Source organism: Triticum urartu, chromosome 3A (genome assembly GCF_056163025.1).
Source record: "Triticum urartu cultivar PI428250 chromosome 3A, HENAU_Tu73, whole genome shotgun sequence".
Lineage (NCBI taxonomy): Eukaryota > Viridiplantae > Streptophyta > Magnoliopsida > Poales > Poaceae > Triticum > Triticum urartu.
In genome coordinates this window covers 381335064-381356085 of record NC_141875.1, presented here as the reverse complement: position 1 = coordinate 381356085, position 21022 = coordinate 381335064, and positions in this window count along the sequence as shown.

Sequence of the window (21022 nt, the reverse complement as noted above, 5' to 3'; positions counted from 1 at the left end):
TGAGCTACAATATGAGCCTTATTCCTCACCACAAGGCCATTTTCATCTTGCTTGTTGCAGTAGATCCATTTGGTACCAATGATATTGTGCTTGCGTGGGTCTGGTCGCTTGACGAGTTCCCAGATATTGTTGAGCTCGAATTGATGTAATTCCTCTTGCATCGCTTGAATCCACTCAGGCTCCAGAAATGCCTCATCTACTTTGGTGGGATCTGTGATAGAGACAAAAGCAAAGTGCCCACAAAATTTAGAAAAATGTGAAGCCCTTGAGCGTGTGAGAGGACCTGGTGCCTTGATGTCGTTGATGATTTTCTCAATATTCACTTCATTTGCAACGCGAGGATGGGTAGGTTGACGACGTTGACTGGGCTCAGCATTTTCTTCAGAGCCATTTTCTTCAGGTGCACCAGCATGATGTTCTTCAATATCTGGAATGGCTTCTTCTGCAGATTCTTCGGTAGGAATGACATCCTCAGTAGCCTTGAATTTAATGGATTCCTCAGGAGTCATTTCATCTAGCACAGGAGGTAGGCGCTCTCTTTGCGAGCCGTTAGTTTCATCGAACCGCACATCTACAGTTTCAACAACCTTGTGGTGAAAGGTGTTGAAGACTCTGTAGGTGTGCGAGTCCTTTCCGTAACCAAGCATAAAACCTTCATGTGGTTTCAGTGCAAATTTAGAATTGTGATGAGGATCTCTAATCCAACATTTAACATCGAAGACTTTGAAATAACTGACATTGGGTTTCTATCAGTGAGGAGTTCATATGAGGTCTTTTTGAAGAATTTGTGAAGATATACCCTTTTGATGATATGGCATGCAGTATCAATTGCCTCAGGCCAGAAGCGAGGAGGTGTCTTGTATTCATCAAGCATAGTGCGAGCCATCTCAGCAAGAGTCATGTTCTTGCACTCCACGACGTCATTCTGCTGAGGAGTATAAGGAGCTGATAACTCATGAGTAATACCAAGTTCATCAAGATAGTCATCAAGACAAGTATTCTTGAACTCGGCCCCGTTGTCACTTCTAATGTGCTTGATCTTCACACCGAAGTTTGTTGAAGCCCTCGAGGAAAACCGTTTGAAGATTTCTTGCACTTCAGTTTTGTAAGTGATGATATGCACCCATGCGTAACGAGAATAGTCATCAACAATAACAAAGCCATATAAAGATGCAGCATTAGTGAATGTGGCATAGTGAGTAGGGCCTAAGAGATCCATGTGAAGCAAGTCAAATGGATGAGTGGTAGTCATGATAGTATATGAGGGATTCTTAGACTTGGTCATCTTTCCAGCCTCGCAAGCTCCACACAGATGGTCCTAGAGGAATTTGACACCCTCAATGCCAATGACATGCTTCTTCTTCACGAGTGTGTGCAAGTTCCTCATGCCACCATGACCTAGTCGTTAATGCCATAACCAGCCTTCTGAAGCTTTTGCCAGTAGGCACGTGGCAGGCTGTGGTCCTGTAGAGAAATCAACAATATACAAGTCTTCTCTCCTAAAGCCTTCGAAGACATTGGAATTATCAGCTTCCATGATCACAACTATAGCGATCCGACCTCGGACGGTCAAATCTCTATGTATAAGTGTCATCCCTGGATCGGTAGTGCTGACACACATAGTACTTAAAGGATTTATAACAGAGTGCAATCACACAATTATTACATTGAATGTCTCAAAAGAGAACTTATTACAATAATATGGCTTAAGGCCACCTAAAAGATAACTGAGGAAGCATCGAAGGTAAATGAGTCCATCAACTCCAACGGCATAGCTGAGTGCAAGACAACGACCTAGCGCACCTTACTCTTCGTCTGAAAAGTCTACAACATAATACGTTGTAGCCCGAAACGGGTCAGCACATGGAATATGCTCGCAAAATAACATTGTAGATCAATGAACAAAATAACTGCTATCACTACAAGCATATATGACTGGTGGAGGCTCTATGGTTATCATGTTTGCGTAAAGCCAATTTTTCCCTACTGCAAAGGAATATATTTTATTTAACTATCATGTTGGTTGATAAATATTGAGAAGGTTCCTCCAACTCATTCCCAATTAAACAGTAATTAACAGCCCAACAAAATTAATTAAGAGTGATGAGATCAAACCAATAATTCAAGAACCAGATACTCAAGATGTCCATATCCGGGGACACGGCTAACCATGATTAGTTTATACACTCTGCAGAGGTTTGCACACTTTTCCCCACAAGAATCGATCTGCTCTGTTATATTTCTCACACTGCATGATGTTTGAGAAACGAATGACTGAGACACAGTATTTCCGAAGAGGTCCCCTTAACCGATAGATAGGCCGGTACACCTACAATCCCCTACATCTGCTAGCCCATCATGGAAAGGTTTCCCACAACTTACTCAACTATGCCAGAGCCCATAATGACTTGTGGCTGCACATGGAAGTTTCTAGCATGAATAATCTTATGATCCCTTTGAGCCTGGGTGGCGAACCATAAGATGATCACACGGGTACTCCGGGATATCCCGGGACAGCGCTGGATTGCTCCAAGTGCTCAGACAACCACTGGGTGCTCCAAGGTGCCTCAACCAATCCATCCAGATGTGTATTAAAGTAGCCACCTTAAGTTAACCATTATTTAACAACTCTGACATCTGTCATGGATACACTCAACCAAACCACGTCTACGAGCATAGCATAGCAGTATAAGCATAACATAGAAGTAACTCCCAAGGTTTGCATAAATGACAATAGGTTCTACCTCATCAACTACTTCCTAATACCCACATATTAATCAGATCCTACTCATGCAATGTTTCAGTGTTGAAACTAATGCATAAAAACTGGGTAATAAAGGGGTATGATCAAAGTGTTACTTGCCTTGTTGACGATCTGAAAACCCTAGTGACTCGTAGTAGCATGCTTCGCACTCTAGAAACTCTATCACAAACAAACGATAGCATACATAATCACTCAAGCATAGACGCAAGGGTAAAACTCAGATAAAAAGTCCAAACTGAAGATACAACCGAAGAACTTCGATTTGCAAGAAGAATCAATCAAATCGAAGCTATGAAACTCAAACTATGATCAAAAGAAGTTCGAAAACAAATCTGCTTGGAACCAAATTTTAAATTGTCAAATCATGTTCACATTGATTAACTGGAAAGAGGGGTTCGAGATGTAGATTTTGGCGCTAGTTTCACTTGATTTGGACGAACGGTTAAAAAGTTGCGAGGGTTTGAAGATCAGGGGCTAATCTATGATAAAAATAATCGCGGATAGGTCCCTAGCTGAAAATAAAATAAAATAAAAAGACCAACGAATGAACGTTCGCTATCAGGGATGAACAGACGAATGCGTTCGCTAACGAAGACGTTCGAGTGAATGTTCGTTAACTAGATCCAATCGGGAAAAGCCGAGAAAACCGAGAAAACCCTAACCCTAAAATAAAAACCGATTTAGATCTAAAACTGAAACGAACCGGCGAACCGGGGCGGTTTTCTACTGGTTCACGACGACGGCGAGGTCCGGCGGTGAGGCGGGATTCCGGCGCGGTGGCGGGATCCGGCGGCGGCAGGCGGCGGCGGCGCGGGCTGGCGGCGGCGGCTGCGGTGGTGGTGCGGTGGCGGTGCGGTGCGGTGGCGGGGTGGAGAAGAGGCGGCGGTGCGGCGACTATTTAAAGAGGGGGGGCCTCGGCCGACTTGGGGTAGGGGCAGCGCGAGGGGTGTCCGGCTCGGACTCTCCGGAGCTCCGGCGGCGGCGGCTGCCATGCGCGAGGAAGACACGGGCGGAGGCGCCGCGCGCGTGGGCCGGCCTGCTCGGCTGGGCTTCGGCCCAGTCGGGTGGGAAAAGATTTTTTTTAAAAATCCACCGACGAAAAAATGCTAATAAAATATAAAAATTATCTAAAAATGCCAAAAACAATTTTGACCGTCTAAATAAACTATTTAGGACAAAGTGAACATTTTTCTGGCCTAGTAATGCAATTTTCAAAAATGTATATTTTTCTAATTCAAATAAAATAGCAAATAAAATCCAAATAAATTACATATTTGATTTTAAAAAAATTGCCCCAATATTCCTCTCTTTTTGAAGAAGTCATATTATCTTCTCTCTTTTATTTTTAATATTAGAAATATTTGGAGAGAAAAATATTAAAACCAAATTGATCCTCTTTTAAAATTTTAGAAAAATTCAAATATGAAAATAAATGAAAATCCCCAACTCTCTCCTTGGGTCCTTGAGTTGCTTAGGATTTCTAGGATCACAACCAAAATGCAGATAAAATATGATATGCATATGATGACCTATGTATAACATCCAAATTGAAAAATTGGGATGTTACAACAACACAATGATACTTGCCAAAGACAACAACCATATCAAGATCACAAAGCATTGAGACAGAGATGAGGTTGAATCCTAAGGACTCGACAAGCATGACTTTGTCCATTTGTCGATCCTTTGAGATCGCAACCCTACCTAGACCCAATACCTTGCTTTTGCCTTTGTCAGTGTAGGTGATATGCTTCAGATGCGATGAAGATAAAGTAGTGTCCATCAATAGGTTCTTGTCACCAGTCATGTGATTTGTACATCCACTGTCGAGGACCCACTCAGTAGCTTTGGGTTGATCATCCTGCAGATAAATTAGTGCAACTTACGAACTCATATACTTCATCAGCGAAGAATATGACATCAAATTCATCAGATTGAATTTCATCAAGCAATACAACAGATATAGCAGTATGAGGACGTGAGAAATGAATATTCATTTCTTCATGATTAGCTTGCGTCCTTTCAAGCATTTTTCAGGTCTCCAGCAAATTCATCAGACATTCATCTTTGTCTGAAGACCTGACCCTGCATAAGAAATTAGTTCTTTTTCTTCATTCCGCAAGCTCCATAAGAGAAAGGTGGCATAGAAGCCAGTCCACTTCGTTTCACAGAAGAGGGGTTAGAGTAAGCATATGAATAAGCAGAGAAATTCTTCGAGGACTTATGAACATAATGATTCGAAGAATAGTGCACATATTCATAACTCTTAGATTTTCCCTGCGAAACAGAAGTGTTAGCACGATAATGTTCATATGAGGATTTTGACCCATATGAGGAATTTGATCCACGTGAGTAATTTGGTCCATATGAGGACTTGGATCCATATGAAGACTTTGGTTCATATGAAGAATTTGATTTGGGGTTCCTATTCTTCATAGGTGGTGTCATGATGACATTCACCTGAAGACTTTCAAGGCACCTTTTGGGAACCCAGTTTTTCTTCATAGGGGGACCGTTCCTGCAGTTAGTTCCAACATATCTAGCAAATACTTCACCATTATAATTTTTGAACAGTGTATAGTTGGAGTCAAATGACTCATGAGAAGAACATGAAGATTCACATGTAAAACCAGATAAAGTGGATGGATCTACGGGAGGTCCTTTCGCAGCAACCCATGAGGCTTTGGGATACTCCTCAGGTTTCCAGTAGGTCCCATCAGCATTGAGTTTCCTCTCAAAGGCAATACCCTCTTTTCTAGGGTTCCTTTTGAGGATCTGCTTTTTAAGCACATCACAAAGAGCCTGATGCCCTTTGAGGCTTTTGTACATGCCTGTCACATACAATTCCTTCAACCCTGCATTGTAAGTGATACTTGTGGTATCCTCGGATGAGGAATTTGTGACCACAGAGACAGTTGAAGAATTTGCAGCAATAGAAGCATTTCAACTTTTAGGTGAAGAATTAGCAGATCCACGTTCAATGCATTTCAAACATGGTGGAATGAATTCATCCTGTGTGGAACTGGTCTGTTGAGCAAGTAATGAATAACATTCCTTCTGAAGATCTTCATAACTCACCCTTAGCTTCTCAAGATCTTGCTTTCTTTGAAGAAATTCATAAGAAAGCTTCTCATGATTGGCTAAGAGAGTGTTATGATGACTCTGAAGGTTATCAAACTTAGACTTAAGTCTTTGAAGATTTCCAGTCAAAGTTTGAGTATGATCTATTTCCTCACCAACATATCATCACTTTCATCTAGCATGTTTTGAACCTTTTCCAAAGCTTTTTGTTATTAAGTGGCAATAGAAGCAAGCTTGGTATAGTTGGGTCCAAATTCATGACCAGATTCATCATCACTAGACTCAGATGAGTAACATTCGGTTGCCTTGGCACCTTTTGCCATGAGGCATGGTGTAGAGGATGATGGTTCAGGATCGAAAGTCATCATTTTGAGCGATTCCTTGAAATCCTCAAACCAGGGATCATGGCGAGTTCGATGACCTTCATAGACGTCAGAGAGTCGGTCCCAGATAAGCTTCGCATGGCAGAGATGCATAATGTTCCTGAACTGATTTCAGGATAAACAGGAGCAGATGATGTCATTCGCCATGATATCAAGTCGAGTGTACTTGTGAATATCATCAGCCTCCACCATCTTGCAAAGACCAGTAACACCAATCTCAGTGACGGTCCACAACTCGCTGTTCATCGCCATGAGGCGCTTCTACATCATGGCCTTCCGCTTGGGATAATCATGACTGTCAAAGATGGGGCAAGTCACTTTCTTCATTCATGCGGTCAACATAACTAAAACTCCAGGTGGTTAAACCAAAATCACACAGAACAAGGGAGTACCTTGCTCTCATACCAATTGAAAAGTGCGTTATATCAACTAGAGGGGGGTGAATAGGCGATTTTTACAAATTCGTCACTGAGGAAATTCAAGGTGAGGAATTTCCTATGTCACGAACAACTAGCAGCGGAATAAGTACTCAGATGCATGTGTAACAGAGTTGTAACAGGGTCATTGATATGTCTCCGTCGTATCTACTTTTCCAAACACTTTTTCCCTTGTTTTGGACTCTAACTTGCATGATTTGAATGGAACTAACCCGGAATGACGCTGTTTTCAGCAGAATTGCCATGGTGTTGTTTATGTGTAGAAACAAAAGTTCTTGGAATGACTTGAATCTTCACAGAACATCTTTTCGGAAATAATAAAAAATCCTTGCAAAAGATGAAGACCAGGGGGCCCACACCCTAGCCACGAGGGTGGGGGCGCGCCCCCTACCTCGTGGGCCCCCTGGAGCTCCTCCAACCTTGACTCCAACTCTATATATTTGCTTTTGGGGAGAAAAAAATAGATAAGAAGGATTCATTGCGATTTACGATACGGAGCCGCCGCCAAGCCCTAAAACCTCTCGGGAGGGCTAATCTGGAGTCCTTTCGGGGCTCTGGAGAGGGGAATCCATCGCCATCATCATCAGCCATCCTCCATCACCAATTTCATGATGCTCACCGCCGTGCGTGAGTAATTCCATTGTAGGCTTGCTGGACGGCGATGGGTTGGATGAGGTTTATCATGTAATCGAGTTAGTTTTGTTAGGGTTTGATCCCTAGTATCCACTATGTTCTGAGATTGATGTTGCTATGAGTTTGCTATGCTTAATGCTTGTCACTAGGGCCCGAGTGCCATTATTTCAGATCTGAACCTATTATGTTTTCATCAATATATGAGAGTTCTTGATCCTATCTTGCAAGTCCATAGTCACCTATTATGTGTTATGATCCGTTAACCCCGAAGTGACAATAATCGGGATACTTACCGGTGATGACCGTAGTTTGAGGAGTTCATGTATTCACTATGTGTTAATGGTTTGGTCTAGTACTCTATTAAAAGGAGGCCTTAATATCCCTTAGTTTCCATTAGGACCCCGCTCCCACGGGAGGGTAGGACAAAAGATGTCATGCAAGTTCTTTTCCATAAGCATGTTTGACTATATTCGGAATACATGCCTACATTACATTGATGAATTGGAGCTAGTTCTGTGTCACCCTAGGTTATGACTATTACATGATGAACCGCATCCGGCATTATTCTCTATCACTGATCCATTGCCTACGAGCTTTCCATATATTATTTTTCGCTTATTTACTTTTCCGTTGCTATTACTATCATCACTACAAAATACCAAAACATTACTTTTGCTATCATTACCTTTTGCTACCATTACCACTACCATCATATTACTTTTCTACTAAACACTTTGCTGCAGATATTAAGTTTCCAGGTGTGGTTGAATTGACAACTCAGCTGCTAATACATGAGAATATTCTTTGGCTCCCCTTGTGTCGAATCAATAAATTTGGGTTGAATACTCTACCCTCGAAAACTATTGTGATCCCCTATACTTGTGGGTTATCAGTCATCATGATGAAATAAAAACAAGCACATAGTACAAGTAGCGTGTAAATAGGATAAGCAAGCTAAAGACAAAGTGACTGAAGAAATTTGATTGAGGAAATTGAGAAAGTCTTCAATCAAAGTCTTTAAACAGTAACGATCAAGTTCATCAACACATGAATGAAGAAATGAAAGGGTTGACGAAATAGAACCAGTAGCTTGGTGAAGACGATGATTTGCTAGACCAGTTCCAACTGTTGTGGCAGTCGTACGTCTGGTTGGAGCGGCTAGATATTTAAACATGAGGACACACAGTCCTCACCGTATTCTCCTTGAGCTAAGATCACACAGACCTCGCCCAATCACTCGTGGTAAATCTTCAGGTGACTTCCAAACCTTCACAGACTCGGTCACTCAGCGATCCACAATTTTCTCTTGGATGCTCTAGACCATGACGCCTAACTATCTGGAGGATACACAGTCCTAAAAGGTACCAAGTGTCGGTTCCACACAGGAACAATCTCTTAAGTGATGCTCAATCACTTTAGGTTTGTAGGTATTTGGGTTTGGGTTTTTCCTCACTTGATGATTTTCGCTCAAAGTCCTCGAAGGATGGGATGCTCTCAATGACAAGTGTTAGTTTCTATCGGAGCAGCCAACCAACTAGTGGTTGTAGGGGGTGGCTATTTATAGCCTACGGAGCAGCCCGACATGATAAGACATAAATGCCCGTCAATGATATGACCGTTAGGTGGGTAGATATTTTGGAATAGCTGGCGCATAGCATAGCAATGGTCGGAAATTTGAGTATCAAATTCCTTAGGGCTATCATGTTCCTCACTTGTAGGCAATCTGCACTGGCGAATTCCTAACTCCTCAGTCAGAACAAATTCCTCAGAGGCCAAAAGATCTTTGTCTCTCTCACTGAAGAAATTGACTGAACTGTATGAGATTTCCAATGGTTTCACATGAAAGGATTTGGTATGTGTAGGCTTTTAGATGAGCATCACTTGGAAACTTTTCCTTAGTTTTACCTCGACCCCCTTTAACAACACGGTGTTTCCTATGACTCAAGAATGAGAAAACGAACGAAAACAGAAGTCTTGACGCTTCATATTCCTCGCATGAATATCAAGTGTTCATGGTCACACCAATTTCTTCACTTTCAAAGTCTTCATCTGAAGACATTCATTTTTAGGGGTCGACTTTCATCGTAAATATCAAACTCCTCATAATCTTATAGACCTATGTACACTCACAAACACATTAGTCCCTTAACCTATAAGTCTTCAATACACCAAAATCACTAAGGGGCACTAGATCCACTTACAGACGTACACCGTCAAGGTCCATGGGAAAGGGGGTCAGGGTGGACGCGACCTCTCACTGCGTCCGCCATTTGAAGCGGCGCGCCGGCCCAGGGTGCCGCCCGCTGCACTCCCAGCTATACCCGCCTCCTCGCCGCATTCAAATACCAACATTTTAACCCGCGTGGAATGTGAGAAACCCACTTCGGCCACACACGTCCGTTTAGGAGCAGGATGTCAGCCAAGCTCCTCCTTCCACCATTTTCTCCACTCTTTAGGTGGCATCGGACGAGCATGTAGAGCAGATCTCCGGCATAAAACCCGTCTGGGGGTGGCCCGCCGAGCCTGGTAGTTACGAGGGAGGTAGCTCGCTGCTCCACCTATATCGCCTAGCCCGTCGGAGGCAGTTGCCGCACTAAGCTAGTGCATGGTTCTGAAGTTGGCCACTCCAATACAGCTCGAGGAAGAGTGCCGACTTGCTCCACGCCGGCTTGTCGAGGAGCACGGTGGCATGGGCATCATCGCTTCCCTCAACGATGCCGCATCGTACAACGCCTCCAGTGTCTGCGACTGGGCCATCCACCATCGACGCATGCGTAGCCGCGCCATGCAGGCAGAGAAAGAAGCCGCCGCAGATGTCGACGAGGTGGCGCGGCTATGCGGATGTCGACAAGGTGATGGCCAGCACGTCCCCGCCATCATCGAGGAGAAGTATAACATGGGAGGTCGCCGCCGATTGTATCCTTTGAAGGTCACCGCCGAGGTGACGCCGACGAATACAGTCGGTGCCTTGCACGATTCTTCTTCAGCCAGATGCGGGAGGAGGACAAAGAGATCGGGGGATGACCATTTAGATTAGTTATATTAATTCTACTAGGCTGGTTGTAATGGGAATATCATTAGTAGTATCATGCATGCCAACTAGGCAAATTTGGTGAGGTGGCATAGAATTAAATGAAGAAAGAGAGGGTTGAGTATCATATTATGATACCGTATGGAATTAAGTTACTCCCACTGTGGTTAGTCTTAGGCCTTGTTCGGTTCAACGTCCTCCCAAGGGGTTTGGAGAGGAATGGAGGGGAATTTGGCTTGTACATGATTTAACCCCCCACAATCGCTGTTAATATATGTATATTGTGGGCATGTTATTTGACCCCTCATTTTGCCGTGCTACGACCAGTGTGAGTGTCTGCATGCAGTACACCATCCTATAATTTGGTGGACACCAAGCCGGCTCGAAAAGGAGCTATAACTTTTTTTCAAGATGAAAAATGTTACCGATGAGGAGCCATAATTAAGCTGGAGGCGTCTCTTATTTTCTTTCGAATGGGCAATAAGCTGGAGAGCTGGAGAGTGTCTCTAATGGGTTGCCTCTAGTATTAAGGCCCTCCAGTACGAAACACGGGTAGCTGACTGGGCTGATACAAAAGCCTATCCATCTTAAAGCCCATTTTTGAGAGGAGAAACCCATATTTCTTGAAGAGGGGGCGATCCTAGAAAAAACCTCCTTCCTCCACCTATACCGCAGCTCACTGCACTCTCCCACTTCCGTCGCCCCACAATTCCCCCTGATCCCCATCTTCCTCACTCCTACAAAAAACCCACGCTCACCTTCTTCCTCACTCATACAGAAAATGCCTGCTACTCTTCTTCCACTCCTACAGAAAACCCCAACCCCCCTTCTTCCCCACTCGCGCTACCACTAGGCTTTTCTCTGGCTACTCTGCTCAAACCTGTGAGCTCGGGGCGATGCCCGCAAGGAAAATGGAGTCGGCTGGCCCTAGCGCTAAGAAGATGAAGCTCCCGCCACCGGCGACGCCAGTTGTAGATCCCGCACCTGGCAGCGCGGGGAGAAGCGGCGAGCCCCTCCCCCACCCGGATCTGAGGAACCCGTAGAAGCTCCAGTGGACTACATCAGCGATCTCCCGGGTGACATCCTTGGGGAGATCATCTCGATTCTCCCCACCAAGGATTGCTGCCGCACACAAGTCCTCTCAAATCAGTGGCGCCCTCTATGGCGCATCGCGCCCCTCAATCTCGATTGTCATCAGATATCTATCCTTCCTGGATTTGATCTCCTTAGAGCCATCATCTCCTCTCACCATCAAGGCCCCGTTCAACGCCTCTGCATCCCGACACGCTACCTGCTGTCCATACCCTGCATGGTGAACGCTTGGCTGACATCCCCTAAATTCGAAAAACTCCAGCAGTTTGAGTTCTACCATTACCACGGAAGTTTCATACCACGAACCGAACACCAAGAATTTATGCCGACACCACCATTGTCCATCTCGTGGTTTTCCTCCTCTCTCTCTCCACACCGCCACCTTCGCCTGGTGCCATCTACTAGATGATCTGGTACAAATGCTTTGACTCCCATTGCTAAAAAAACATTCGCTTGTGGTGGTTTATTTGTCGGAGGCCTCACTACACAACACCATCCACTCAAGTTGCCCTTCCTGGAGCGCTTGCTGATTGTTTTGGGAATAGAAATCCCTATTAGTTGTATCCAAATAAAGTCGCCTCACCTTAAAAGCATTGGAATTTTTTTGAACGACAACAGCTCAGCATCAAAGATGCCCCTTCACTTCAAAGGTTGCTCCTTCATTATTGTTATAAACTTTCGCAAATAACTATCGTCTCTGCGCCCAAACTGGAGACCTTGGGTGTAATTAGTGATCCATTTAATGATCACAACAAGTTGGTGTTTGGATCCTCACTTTTTCAGGTACCGTATATTATCATCTACACATTTGTAATCATAAGCTACATTTTTCATTTGTGCGCATATGTTTTATATCATCTTGGAGCACACTTTGGGTACTAATATTATGTTATATGCTCAATGAAGAGTTCGTCCATGGATAGCCTATCAATGATGCTGGATTCTGTAAAGATCTTATATATCGGAATGTTTAGTTATGATCTGAACATAATTATTGGCTTGTTGCGATGCTTTCGATGTCTGGAGAATTTATATATAAAGGTGATGATTTCACGCACATTGAAAGCACGTATATATTGTACTAGAATTAACCATTCAGCTGTCGCTCTTTCGGCATACTCTTTTTTCAGACCTTAACTGCTTTCAATCTTCATGTCTACTTAGGCACTAACACATGGAGAAAAACATATAACCAACTGGTGGCGTAATAAGCACCAGGATTTTCTCAGTTCTCATGGCATTCGTTTGAGGACAATAACGATGGAAGGATATGCATCCAACCAGGCAAAAGAAGCTTTGTCGCATTCTTCCTGTTGAATGCGAGGTTACTATTGTCCATGAGGCTTAAATTTTTCAACAAGAGATTTCTCACGGACGGACATGTTGAACAGGAAAAAAAGAAGTTTCAGGTGGACAAATGGCCTTCTGAACGTGCTCGGCTTCTATTTACAACAACTAGTAGTCATCCTCCAATATTTTTTTGCACATGATGTTGATTTTATGGATCAGAAATCCATTTGTTTGTGACTGCGAAAAAGAGTGGTTGGGTTAGATGTTATTGCCATGTTCAATCTGGGTTTTGTCTAAATTTGATGAACAATTAATCCATGGGCTATTTGTACCGTTTGTAAGCTTGAGTTACATGTTGTATTAGTGCATGTTAACTATAGAAATTTTTTGAAGCCCTTAAGAGGAAGCTATCGCCCGTCCGTCATCAAACATGCGTTGTTCCCTCACGGAACCACAAGCCTTCTAGTGAGTTTCTTCAGTTTGTGAGGGGTGTGTGCCAAACGTTCGTCAAACATGCCAAATTTTTTACCACATCATCTTGGTGGCATGACATTACATCAAGCAAGGTTTCATGTAGTTTTGATCTTTTTTTAATTTTTGGAATTTAAATGCCATGGCACTCCATGCTTAATTATGTCATAGCTATGAGACCAATATATTTGAAAATTCCTTCCAATTTACTGCACATGGAATTAACTCGCACACAAGTACACAAAATATGACTTATCTAACCGTTACGGTTAGCTGTTGCATGTACATGTAGTTCAAATTTGAATTACGATCATTAAATGGCTAGAAAATCACTTAAATGTCTTTAAAAGGTCAAATGACCCCTGAAATTTTCCATCTTTTCGCATGATAGTTGTATTAGTACTACAATTATTCTCGTACATTTAAAACACCAACCGTTGCCACTTTACTCCAAATTCATCTTTCACAGCTAATAAAAAATATCAACAACATCACACACTGTTTTTTGTAGGAACCTTTTGCAATGAAAATTCCTGGGTCTATTTAAGTCTTCCTCCTAAAGCTTCGCCGGCTCGTCTGCTCCAGTGTCGGCAACCCCTGAATCCACGAATCTCGATCCCCATTCCTGCACCCCCTTCTTGCGACGCCGTGGAAACGCTTCGTGAAGGCTCATACGGTGGCCGCGTCTGCCCCGAGTGCCGTCACTTGCGCCGAGAGCACGGCCGCCAACGCCAAGTGTGTCGCCGCATCCGCATTGAGCACGGCCACATCCGCCGAGAGGGCGTGTGTAGTAGCCGACGGGGCAGCTGCAGCAACCGAGACGGCTGCTGCTGCGAAGGCGGCTGCAAACGCCGAGAGCACCCAAGCTGTTGTCCGTGTCGCCGATGTCGCCTTGGCCCGGATCGAGGCCATCCACGCGAAGATTGAGGACGCACACGCCAAGATATTCCAGGACACCTCAGAATCTAGCATGCAACCCATGTCCGAAAAGGCGACGGTGGCCATGGAGCATTTACTTCCTCATGAGATCGATGGGCGGGAGCCAGAGATGCAGGAGGCGGCAGAAATCGAGGAGCACTAGGAGGATGAGTTGCGTGTGGCCGAGGTCAAGGTAGAGAAGAGTCTGTCCGTCAAGGAATCGGCGGTGGAGTACCAATGCGAGCTCCGGCGCAGCCACTACTACGAGTACTACAACCTCTAGGGCGGCGCTGAGGATGAGGATGAGGACACCAAAAACTTCAGCAGGGGGGACACGGAGTCCACCGACGGCGGCATGTCGCCAAGACGATTCATCGACGTCTCATCTTACACCAGCAATGCATAGGCCGGTGCGGCGACGGCTTTGGTAAAATTATGTGTACTTAGGCTTTGTTTTCAATGCTGGTATTTTGTTAGAGCAATGTTTAGATCAACTGGCTCTGTTTAATTACTAAAATTGCTCGATTCAGGAAGTGTGGCCTGTGAGCTGTACGCTATTTTGTGTGCCCAAACTAGCAAGCGATGTTAAATTATGCAATGACGTGGTTGAGGACAGTACCCGGGGAAATTTCCACCAAAATTTGAATTATCAAACTCATCCCATGCGTGTAAAGCAGAAGAATCATTTGTGATGCACACAATCGTTCAAAGTGAATGGTGTCCGGCGGCACCGCGCGCAAAGTTTCCCTCCACATTTCGAAATTTTTGGCCTACCGCCGAAATATCTACCCCGCCCCCCTTCCCCACCCCCTTTTCTCCCCGACCACAAGTCACATTTCCCCTATTTCCTCCTTCCTTCCTTCGTTCCTAAGCTATAGTCGTTTCCTCGCTTTCTTCCTCGCTCTTGCCGTCTCACATCCTACCGCCGGGGTCGCCATGGTCTTCTTCAATGACCTCTCCAGGGATTCCTCCTCCTCCGACGATTCCTTCACCACCCGGGTATGGCTCTCTGCTCTCTCTTGGGCTATGACTTGGAATGAAGGATTTTAACTTGACGGTCGATTTGAGTCATTTCTTCCTCTTGTAGCTCCCTAGGACCATCAGTCGCAATGCATGGAGCGGGGTGGCTGAAGATCTGTCTGCTTGTTGTCACCATCAATCTGCATGCGTGAAGCTAGTTGCATTTGAATCTGTGGACAGTGGGAAGAAGTTTCTGGCATGTGCAGAGAAGGTTGTCCCCTCTTTCGTTGTTACAAATCATTTGTTAGATGTGATTTAGACAATGTCACGGTCCCAACCCATTCATACCACACCTTCAACCAAACGCATCCTAAGACAGTGTCACAGTTTGTACCTAGTATCTAAAAGCTGGGCCTCGGAGCAACTAGGTGCTCCGGAGTCCGGGTCCCTGATTTTTTTCCACTGCATCGGCTGGCCAGTGCAGGGCACCGGTGCGAAATGTAGCAATAATTGTCTTTGCACCGGTTTTGGCTATGCGGTTGTAGTTATATTTAGCTTCCTCATAAAATGTTCAATTTGTTATTTATAGTACATGAGTAAGAACTTGTAGCATTGTTGTAGTTAATTATAGCTTCTGATGTTTCAGAATTTGGTTGTTGTCTCAATAGCAATTAATTCATTTGCACATTGATATTTTTGAGAAGATATGTCATAATTAACCTGTTTCTTCAGTTTTTCAAAATAAGTATTGGTGATTTTCTATGTTTCTATAAACCCACTTCCCCTACAATTGGTACTGATGTATTTTTAAATATTATAGGATGAATGGAAGTGTTCTTACTTGGAGTGAGTTGATCAAGAGTGGCCACAGTCTTTGAAGATGTGCCTAGCAAAGCTCTAGAGCATGTATGAGGAAGAGAACAGAGGTAGGCTTAGAGAAAGTGTTGTCAATGCTGAAGAATATTTGAAGATGTGGGATAAAAAGAGTAAGGTGGAGAATGAGCTCAAAATTTTTAAATCGGACTTTGCTAAGATGGTGTTGGCGAACGAGGAGGCACTTTCCCCATTGGCCAGTGCAAAACAGGTTCTCACTGAACTGAAACAAGAGGTGGATAAGACGAGCAAGGATGATCTTGATTAGGGAAATTAATACATTGTTCTAATATTGTTCTTATGAAGCTAGTTATATGATGTACTGTGCTGTTTTTAGGCAGCTATCGTACTGTGATGTTAAAACTATATTTATGTGCCTGATATGAAATTGGCAAACAACTATTCGATATGAAATGTGAATTTGTGTAATACTAGAATTATTAATTGTAAACTAATAAACCTGCTAACTGGGTCATGGAGCTTTGCAAACGGTTCTAGCAGTAAACGCGCTTGTGATGGATAGCCCAATGCCACAGAGTTTTCTTCATCAAATCATGTGTGATGGAGTTGAATAAAGCAAACAGTTACTCAGACAGCACCGTGGGCGATGAACTCAAATAACCCACACGGTTTCTAGAAAGTAGGTGTGTTCGATGAACTAACAATCACACATGGCTTCCGGCATAGAACTGTTAGCGTTAGGCCACCTTGCACAAACGTTTCCACACACAAAAACTGTGTGTGATATACATACGAACGGAAATGTTTTTCTGGGATTCACCATGTGGGATTTACATACGAATGGAAACGATTGGGTTTTGATGCCTCGCCCAATCGCACATAAGCTCATTTTGCCCCATCCTGTTTGCCTGGAGGGCCAATCCCCAATAGTTTCTGGGTCGCATGGGAAGGACCCCCTATCGTAGTCACTCACTAGGCGACGATTCCGAACACCGTCGCGGAAAGGGGTTAAAAACCGTATGTATAGCACCTCATTGTACCAGTGGGTTGTTCCTAACAGGACAAATACATGACTAATTATGTACAAAAAATCAGTGTCCTCAGCAAGAAGCAGGGACCAACCTTTCTGGATACTATGTTTGTAGACACATGATCTCCATCTGCAAATCTACTGATAGTTGTGAAGATGCTCGCGAATTAGTACCAGTAAGTCTATCTTAATTAATATCTTCTACTCCACTCATATGGCACATTCTGATCTTAAAAATACTGCAGCTCATCTTAGAACCGAGGACCCCCGAACCGCTCCCCACTGGTGAATTGCTGATGGTTTGGAGATTTATCAGCGACTTCTTCCTGAATCACTATCCCATTGGTGATAATGAAGATTTCAGCATGCCTTCTCCTGAAACATTGAGTAAGAGTTAGCCACTAAACATATACGCATGAATCCATTGTTTTCCATCTGCTGAGGTCTTTGTATTTCGTACACTATGATTAATTATGTAATGCATATATGTGTCGACAAATCATTGGAATTTATCTACCATATGTTCAATTGTAATTGTTGCGAAATCTGATGAATGTTCTTCCTGTGGACACTATTTGTTCAATTGAATATTGTGGCGAATTTTCTTTTTGCATGCCAATTCAAAATGGGATATTTTTGTTTTAACCTGGCAATTGCTCTGCACACGCTTCAACTAAATGTGTGTGTGCGATCCACATTGGAAAGCACACGTCAATCGTAGCGGAACCGTCGGTGATACAGAGCAGATCACAAATGATTTGCAACACTACTATGTGTGTGTAGGGGCTCCGGAACCGTTTGTGATATCACATTATCGCACACGAGAGCTTGGAGTAAACCGTGCCCGATGTAAAATACAATCCCAGTCGTAAATTTTTCAGGAAACATGTGGGATCCCAAATGAAAAGCACACGTCACTCATACGGCAACCGTTGGTGATACACAACAAATCACAAACGGTCTGCAACACTTGTATGTGTGCGAAGGGGCTCTTGAACAGTTTGAGATAGAACATTATCGCACACGGTAATTGTTGGGAAACGTGTGTGATGGAGTCTTGCATGGCAGATGGGTTCCGCGGAAAACTCATGTGCGATGGGGCACATATCGCACACAGTTCATATGTTGGCCCGTGTGCCTTACATACTGTTTCCCAAATGGCCCATTACGACACACCATTTGGTTTCACTGCAACATTAGAAACATTTAATCACCAATCCCACACGTGCGAAAGAATTTAGTGTGTGTTGCATCGCACACGATTATATTTTGCAAGGCCTCTGGATCATGGCTCCATATCCCCGATGGTTTCTGGGTCGTGTGGGAAGGACCCCCCCCCCCATCACAGTCACTCACTTGGCAACGGTTCCTAATGCCGTCGCAGAAAGGGGTTAAAAACCGTTTGTATAGCACCTCGTTGTACCAGTGTATTCAACATCAACTAAACACAAAGCATAAAAATGATAATAGTGCTCTCCAGCTAGTGCTTTAATGAGAAGATGATGACTCAACAATAAAAGTAAATACATAGGCCCTTCGTAGAGGGAAGCAAGGATTTGCAGAGGTGCCAGAGCTCGAAGCTTTTAAAACAGAGATGAATAATTTTGGGAGGTATGCTTTCATTGTCAACGTAGCGACCGAGAATTTTCACCATCTTCCTTGCTAGATACATTATAGGCGGTTCCCACACAGAAAGGTAAAGTTTTACTCCCCCTCCACCAACAAACACAAGCCATGGCTAGATGAATCCTCAGGTGCCCTCCATACCAACAACAATCCGGGGGAGTTTTGTTTCATTATTATATTTTAATTTTGCTCATAGGACTGGGCATCCCAATTACCAGCCACTTTCTCGTGAATGACAAGCGAATAAACACTCGTCGTGAGAATAACCCACCTAGCATGGAAGATACTGATTGCCCCCTGTCACTTCATGAGCGATTCGGGCATACAAAATAGATTGTTATTTGAAGATTTAGAGTTTGGCACATGCAAATTTACTTAGAACGGCAAGTAATTACCACATATAGGTAGATATGGTGGACTCATATGGAATAACTTTGGGTTTTAAGGAAGTGGATGCACAAGCAGTATTCCCGCTTAGGACAAGTGAAGGCTAGCAAATAGATTGAGGAGCGACCAACCAAAGAGCGACAACGGTCATAAACATGCACTGAGATTAATCAAAATTGAATACAAGCATGAGTAGGATATAAATCACCATGAACAAAAATATCGTGGAGGCTATGTTGGTTTTTGATTCAACTACATGCATGAACATGTGCCAAGTCAAGCCACTTGAATCATTCATAGGAGGATATACCATCCTATCATCATAACCATTTTAAATGCATGTTAACACACAAAATAAACCATTATACACTCCTAGATATTTAAGCATGGCATGGGTAGCTATGATCTCTAATTGTCACTGCAAACATGTTTCTTTCATAATAGGCAGAATCAAGAACGATGAGCTAAACATATTTACAAAAACAAGACATGTCGAGTTCATACCAGCTTTTCTCCACCTGAATTAGTTCATCAAATTTCCTCATTATTTCCTTTCACTTGTGCGACCGAATGATGTGAATAATAATAAGAGTGCATGTGTCGTGGACTAAGCTGAAATCTGCAAACATTTATTCAAAGGAGAAGACAAGGTAATATGGGCTCTCCGTTAGATCAACAATAATGCATATGAGAGCCACTCAACATTATCATCGTGGTCCTCTCCTTACGATGACCCAAAGAAAACTAAAAGAATTTCAAAGAAACACACTAAAATGTTTTGGAGTTTTTGTTTTTCTGAATAAAGTAAAATGAAAGAAAGAACAAGAAAAACTATATACACGGGAAAGCTCCCAACAAGCAAAATAAGAACGGTAAATATTTTTGGGTTTTCTTCTAATATTACAAACTACTAAAAAATAAAACTAGAAAGAGAAATCGAAAACAAAAGAGAAATATTTTTGGATTTTTGTAAAAAAAATCAAACACACTAGAAGAAAGTAAAATAAAACTAACATGGATTATACAATGAAAAAGGATGAACACCGACAAATGGAATAAATGTGTGATACATGAATGTAATGTTGGTGAGAAATACGTACTCCCCCAAGCTTAGGCTTTTGGCCTAAGTTGGTCTATGGCCACGGCTCGAAGTAACCCTCCCCTGGATAGTACGGGGGTGATGCGGCTTGATATTGTGTCGGTATTTCCCCAAAGAGGAAGGGATGATGCAGTATAGCTACGGTAGGTATTGCCCTCAGTTATGAAACCAAGGTACCAATCGAGTAGAAGAACCAAGCAACACTATGTAAACGGTACCTGCACACAAAGAACAAATCCTCGCAACCCAGCACGAAAGAGGGGTTGTCAATCCCTCCTCGGTAAAAAGATAGATCGGTTTGTATGATTTGGGATAAATAGATCTTGCAAAAACATGAAATAAAATAAATAAATAAAAAGTTCAGCAATGTATTTTTGGGTTTTTAGAATAATAGATCTGAAAAGAAATGCGAATAAAAATATATCTGAAAGCAATATGATAAAAGATAGACCCCGGGGGGCGTAGATTTCACTAGTGACTTCTCTCAAGAAAATAGCATACGGTGGGTAAACAAATTACTATTGGGCACTTGATAGAAGATCGAATAATTATGACAATATCCAAGGCAATGATCAATATATAGGCATCACGTCCAAGATTAGTAGACCGCCTCCTGCCTGCATCTACTACTATTACTCCACAGATCAACCGCTATCCAACATGCATCTAGTGTATCAAGTTCATGGAGAAACAAGAGTAATGCAATAAGAACGATGACATGATGTAGAGAAGATCTATTCATGTAGGAATAGACCCCATCTTGTTATCCTTAATAGCAACGATACATGTGTGCCTCGTTGCCCCTTCTGTCACTGGGAGAGGACACTGCAAGATCGAACCCATCACAAAGCACCTCTTCCCATGGCAAGAAAAATCGATCTAGTTGGCTGAACTAAACCAAAGATTCGAAGAATAAATATGAGGCTATAAATAAGCATGCATATAAGAGATCAAAGAAGACTCAAATAATATTTATGGATATAGAT